Below are 6,621 nucleotides of genomic sequence, written 5' to 3'. Positions count from 1 at the left end.
TGCACTCTGAGGTCATAGAAAATTAGAAAAAAACATCCTACTGAGTGATTTTGCAGAACTACCGTCTATTTATAGAGTTACTAATTATTTGGCATTATTGCAGCAAACCAGCCTATGAAATGGATGAAACATCGTGACTGAGTTCCAGCGCTACACAAGGGACCTGCTTCAAACATACCACCATGCCAATCAGATTACTTCTTCCATGTGAGGGTGAAGAGGTGACCCTTCTGGATAAGATGGTGAAGGTTTGCTGCCGTTTTGGTGAACAGTGTGGTAGTAAAACCAGGGGAAAATGAAACTTGCTCCTGTTAAATATTCTTTAGTCTTGTGCTGTATAAATAGCGGTAATTTTTCAGAACATAAATTGAAGTAATTGATAGTAAATAAAGTAACGTTAGTAGTGGGTGATATCGTGTAAATGCTGTCATGATTTTGTGTAAACATTTTGTCCTTTATAAACTATGACATGGATTCTACATTGTAACTGATGTGATGTTCTGTAAGGTGGTTTTAATAAAAAAAAAAAAAAAAAAGAGCAAAACTTAGTTTGTTTCTTTATTCAACTTTTGAACAGTGGTACTCAGTCAGTACATATTCAGTAAATGCAAATTATTTACACGGCAGTGCACTTCAGGCATAAATCTAGACCCTTATATAAAACATTATGGGTCATTCCCACAACCCACAGCTTTACTGTGTTCCAGCAAAGATTCCAATAGCAGTGACAACTCCTCCACAGTAGCAGGTGGGATTTTTCTTTTTTGAGGACGGCTCCTTTTACCTGTCACTACAGATGGTCTGTTTATGTTTTGATTGAGAGCAGTTTTTGGTCAGCTGAAGAGGAGAAGTCCATCTTATGGCCAACCTCTGGCTGTATCTTGGTCATATTACCCAGAAAACCCCAGTATGCAGGTTCATCTGTAACAGTCCTTGTGCCACAGATCTGCACTGTTGCTTCTACATTAAACAGAAGAGCAGCGCCATGGATGCAGGTCTCCAGGACTCCGGCCATACAGGTGCAGTGGGCGGCTTCAACCTTCCCTGTGATGCTCACAATGACCCAATGCTGGTTCATTCAGTCTTTGAGAGTGCAGCACCTGAAACATACAAAGTTAATTTAAAGACAAGGACTCTAATGAGCCAAGGCCGACATAAATTTGTTTTATCTACTTTCAAATCCATTTTATCATAAATGTAACAAAGTATTTAGAAAGTTAGCACATACATGTAATTTTCCATTTTTTTATGTATCCATCTATAGAACGCTGCATGTTATATTCCAAATCTGCCTGTTCTCTTTCAGAAACCTGCCTTCAGAAAATGAACCTAAAGTATGTAATGCAAGGATGTCATCACTTTCAAGATGGAGAAAGCATAAAGTTTGACTTTAGGTGACAATTATGGACACGTAATATGATAAGGAGATTCTGCAGGTCATTAATCAATGTATTATAGTAAAAAATTTATTTTTTGTGACACAGGACACAAACATGGAAGCAAGATATATAATTAGGATTATTTATAATAAATATGAATAAATAATTGCAATTTCTTTAACCATTGAGAATAACTAAATCCTTCAGGACAATGTCACATCAATGCACTGAACTCACTATGGCTACGTTCACACTGCAGGTCTTAATGCTCAATTCCGATTTTTTTTTTTTTTATTTAAATCTGATTTTGTGTCTGCTTGTTCACACTACAAATAAAATGTGACAGCAAACGCAGTCCTTTGTGAACCCTCAAAGTGGCCCGCACGCGCAAAAGAAGACGTCACACACAACGCGCTCTGTTTAGACCAAACAGCATTGTTTGACTGATGGCCCTTAATATAAAGACTTGTTTCAGACTTTACGTTGTCCAATTTTGCTTTAAGTTATTTTGTTATTTACATATGGCCTAATAATGATCCTTATTGTTGTTTTAGAGAGGAGCGGTGCTTCAAAGGATAGTTGCAGATTTATGTCAGAATCTGCAGATTATACAGTACAAATAAAATGTTCACGTTATCTTCCCAACAGTTTCACTAACATCTGCACGGGATGCACACGAAGCGCTCATGTGTTCTCAATGTCTTCTCCAGCGCTGATAATTGGCATATGTTTTGTGTCAGTGAAATAAAAGACGGATTTAATGCGTCATGACCATTCAAACAGCAGTTGCTTCCTAAAACATCAGATATGTATCGGATTAAGTTCCACATACGAAAGTGACCCAGATCGGATTTGAAAATATCGGATTTGTGCTGTTTTTACACCGTCATACCATGATTGGATATGGGTCGCATACGGTCAAAAAAGTCGGATTTGATGCGTTTTCGCGTGCAGTGTGAACGTAGCCAGAGCCTCCACGTGTTCTCACTCTAATTTGCACCTCATGAATGAATTTATGATTGCACTAATTTGAATGTTCGGGAGGAAATCAAACGCATTTTACTCACAGTGCCCTACAAACGTCACTGCTGTTTAGTTTTCTGTCTTCATTTATGTTGGAAGTGATAGCAGAGTTGTACGTTTGAATTTGTTTCCAAAATCCCTCATTTAGATGGAAGCTAGCGAGCTAACTTCCTGCTAATTTCTAACTCTGTTAAATGTCATATATTCCGTTTCGTTTTCATGGATGCCTGGATGTTAAACTCAATTGTTACACATGGTAGAGCAGAACGCTGATAATTTTATTACAGATGAAAGACTTTAGACAGTTTTTCAACTCTCAGTAATGCCACAGTGATCCTGTGATTTATGGACCTGCAGAAGCGTTTGAGCCCATGCTAGTGACGTCAGACTTAAAGACCGGATAAAGAGTGATATGAACAACTTACGGGAATGAAAATGTCTGGAGCACCAACAGATATTTGGAGATGGAAGAGAACTGGATATCAGCTCGTCTCACAGCTGCTATCCAGGCTAGACGCCTTCGTTTGGTAACATCCGATACATGAGCTGCCTCATGTTGCTTCCAGGTGGGGAAAGAATGAAAAGATAAACCATTTTCAACCTTATTCCCTTGCCGGCCGTGCGATCTAACTTTACAACCGACCGCACAGCAAGTACGAACCATAGCTGGTGTTATCCGTGTACTTTCGCTCTTTCGCTAGCGCTTTGTTCGGCCCAGAAATGTGGCGCCTCAACCAAAAACCCTGACCACGCCCCCTCTCGTGACATCACGCTTGTGTCACTTCCGGTATTTCAGACAATCCCTTTCCGTCAAGGATTTTTAATTTGTTGTGGGCTTTTTGTATTTTGTTGTGGGCTTTTTGTAATTTGTTGTGGGCTTTTTGTATTTTGTTGTGGGCTTTTTGTAATTTGTTGTGGGCTTTTTGTATTTTGTTGTGGGCTTTTTGTAATTTGTTGTGGGCTTTTTGTATTTTGTTGTGGTTTGTTTTTTATTTGTTGCGGTTTTTTAATTTGTTGCGATTTGCACTTCCCAGCCACCGTAAAAACCAGCCTATCAGAGTTAGCGGGGTGCACAAAACCTGCAGTATGAATTGACTGGGGACAAGACAACACTGATCCATTCTGATCCATCAAAACTGATTTATGCTTTGTTTGTTTGACTGTCCACTCCGTGCAAGGCAGAAAGCCTACTCACGCAGTCCAAAGACATGCTAATTAGATTAGCTGGTTATTCTAAATTGGCCAAAGGTGAACGCTTGTCTGACTCTCCATGTTAGCTCTGTGATGGACTGGCAAAGTGTCTGGGGTGTGGTCAGCTCAGATAACCTCCAGTGACCCTACACCTTGTATGGAGTCATTTTTGACAAACTTTACACTATCAGAAATGACACTTAGGGAAAATTGAAAACTTGCCACAGAAAACATTACCAGCATTAAGTATTCTCAGAACAGTTTCAGAATGAAAGCAGGGATGTAGTTTTTTATCGTCTTCAGGCAGAACAAATTTGACTGTTAAGTAGAGTTAATCATATTAACATATATTATTACATAGGACTCTCTTTTCTTAATCCACGTTTATGGTGTCAGGACGTCTGTGTTCAAATAAAATCACTAGAATTGACTGAATTTTCAACCACTTTTGAAAATAAATTGAGTTTTGGACACCTGGAAATGGCCCTCGACCCCCGAGTGTATCTCTAGTACAGTGAAAAACAGGAACTTTTCTGTCCTTTCAGTTTTTATCTATTACTTAACTACTTTAGTGTAGTATGAAAGGCAGTGTGTTTCTTTCTTTTAAGTCACGGGTCTTTTGGACTTGTAGATTTGGAATCTAAAACTGGGTACTTGGAAACACTGAAAACATATGCAATTTGTTCCTTTGTTGATAATACTCATAATGTGTGAAGTAAAGAAAATTCTTATTTGGTTTGCTGACTTTACTTTATTTTTCAAAAGATGAGCCACGACATTCACTTTGATTCAGATTAGCGTTTTGACTCGAACTGGCACATACTCATGAATCAGGTGACCATTGTTCTGATCATACTGACACAAGTGATGTGACTCAGCCACATGACTAGAAAAAGAGCATCTCAACTGAAGGATGATCTCTGTTCTTTTTATAGTTCAAGATAAAAACATTAGCTGTGAAGGCAGAATCAAACCATTCAGCGCAATCAAATTTCTGCACTGTTACTAACATAAAGACAGCAACTAAAGTTATTTTCATTATTCATTGACCTAGCAGGTATGCTTCAGATACGATCTTCTCACAAAATAAAGTTCCACAAAAATAGATTTTATTTGCACAGATATATTTTATTTGGATCCAAATACATTTACAAAAGACTTAGTTTTGTTTCATTTTACATTAAAAAAAAGTTTTTAAACTTGAAATACTATTCAGTGATGCTGGTCTCACCTACAAGACAATCCTCTGATGCTATTAAAGTAATACTATCAACAGAAACGTTGGGACATCATGATAGATGATGAATTGGATTTAAACTATAAAAACTCATCTAGCAGCATAACAAACCCTTTTTTATTCAGAATAGTCCAATTGAGCAGTCACTGATTTTGAAGAAGTCACTTAGGTGAGTGACAAAATGCAGTACAGAATGTCCAAAAGGTGAAAAGGCAACTCCAGGCACTCTTCTTCCCACACCATGACTCCACTCCCATGAGAAAACGTGCTCTGCTTCCAGCTCCTGGAAAGACACAAACAGATACACACAATGAAAGGGCAATACACTGAAGCGAGGCCTTTCATGCACATTAGTCTACAGTAAAATAGTGCCCACCAAAAGCGGCCCTCAGCTGAAGCTAGCGACGGCTGGTGTGGCAGCATCCAGTGCGGGAACACTTAGGGACTTACGATCCCTCCGGCAACCCAAAACTTCCATGAGCTCACATAACCACAGGCAGGGAGATGGAAGAAAAGGGAGAGAACACAACCAACATTATAAACAGAAGACAATACAATCAAGAATCTTGGGCCAGAGGACCTGTGAGGATTGTCAGCGCGAGAAAAAAAAAATACACACACAAGCCCTGAATCACCAGACACAGATTGTGAACAAATAGTAAATGTAGCAACATCTGTGTGTGAAACACAACATTTCTAATATGATTAGATCAAATTTGCTCTGTCCTGAAAAAAGAGTGACACATCCAGTTGTATAAAACCTTTTTCTATAGACATTAGCACACACTCCAACAGGTTTTCATCCACTTGAACCCAAAAAGTCATTGCTCAGGACCCCAAACTTTCTAAATGTAATGCTTCCTTTGATAACAACAATGTTTTTCAGTTTCTGAAATGCAATTGCAGAAAACCTGAGCTCTGCTATTTTCATCTGGAATGGCTTATTCTTTGTAGAAAGGTTTTTCTACTCATATATTATCCATCTGATCTGATAAACTTGGATAAAGAATCACAATCTAAGCTTACAATATACAGGAGTGATTGTTAGTAAAAGTGGGTTTCTTTACAATGAATGATTTGATCAAAACTATCTGTGAAAAAATGTTACTGATAAACTTCAACAATAAAAGTAAATTTGACATTAAAATCAAGAACTTTTCTGACTGACCCCAAACTTTTGAGCAGTAGTGTGTATTGTATGCATGTATGTAACTGTGTCTGATCAGGATTTTGTCACCAGTTTATAACAAAGAGTGAATTTTTAAAGCGTATTTGTTAACAAATATTGAGTTGAGCTATTCCAACGCTAAAGGTAAACTCTCCCTAACAAGTCCACTTTATTGTGTGTTGATAAATTTTCTCTTATTAGTGGCTCATGGTTGCTTAAAGCCTATGTCTGCACTTGAGCACAGAGGCAGAGCATCATTCATCCTGCCAGCTGCCTATCCTGGTAGCATTTCAAGGACGACCGACTCCACTTTCTCTGCAGCAGAACAGCTCATAACTGTTTAACAGTCTCTCCCTGTCCTGATACTCTGATACCATCTGCTGTCATCAAAAACCATACAGCTCAAAAGTTTGAGGAGAATCGGAAACGTCTTGTTTTCTAAATACAGTCAAATTTGATTTGATGTTTAGTCGCTCCTAATTATGTCAAGAAATGTAAATGTTTAACAGTAACATTGATCATAAATCATGAATGAGTTTGTATGGAATATCTACACAGGTGCACAGAGGCCCATTTTCAGCAGTAATACCTCCTGTGTTACAGCGGTACATTATCTTATCTAA

The 6,621-nt window shown here is 38.3% G+C and overlaps 1 long non-coding RNA gene across 1 annotated transcript; it reads right to left on the bottom strand.

Annotated features, from left to right (window-relative positions):
- Nucleotides 1–545: 545 nt before the first annotated feature.
- LOC308392152 lies at nucleotides 546–3,450 on the bottom strand. Its single transcript, XR_013970769.1, has 2 exons — nucleotides 2,828–3,450; nucleotides 546–1,100 (listed from the first exon to the last, which is right to left on the bottom strand). It is a non-coding gene; the product is annotated as an uncharacterized lncRNA (long non-coding RNA).
- Nucleotides 3,451–6,621: the final 3,171 nt, after the last annotated feature.

This window comes from Rhamphochromis sp. 'chilingali' (assembly GCF_963969265.1).
Source record: "Rhamphochromis sp. 'chilingali' genome assembly, chromosome: 2".
In the NCBI taxonomy this organism is placed as follows: domain Eukaryota; kingdom Metazoa; phylum Chordata; class Actinopteri; order Cichliformes; family Cichlidae; genus Rhamphochromis; species Rhamphochromis sp. 'chilingali'.
Note: the sequence above shows the minus strand (reverse complement) of the source record. Positions and strands in the feature narration are given on the sequence as shown.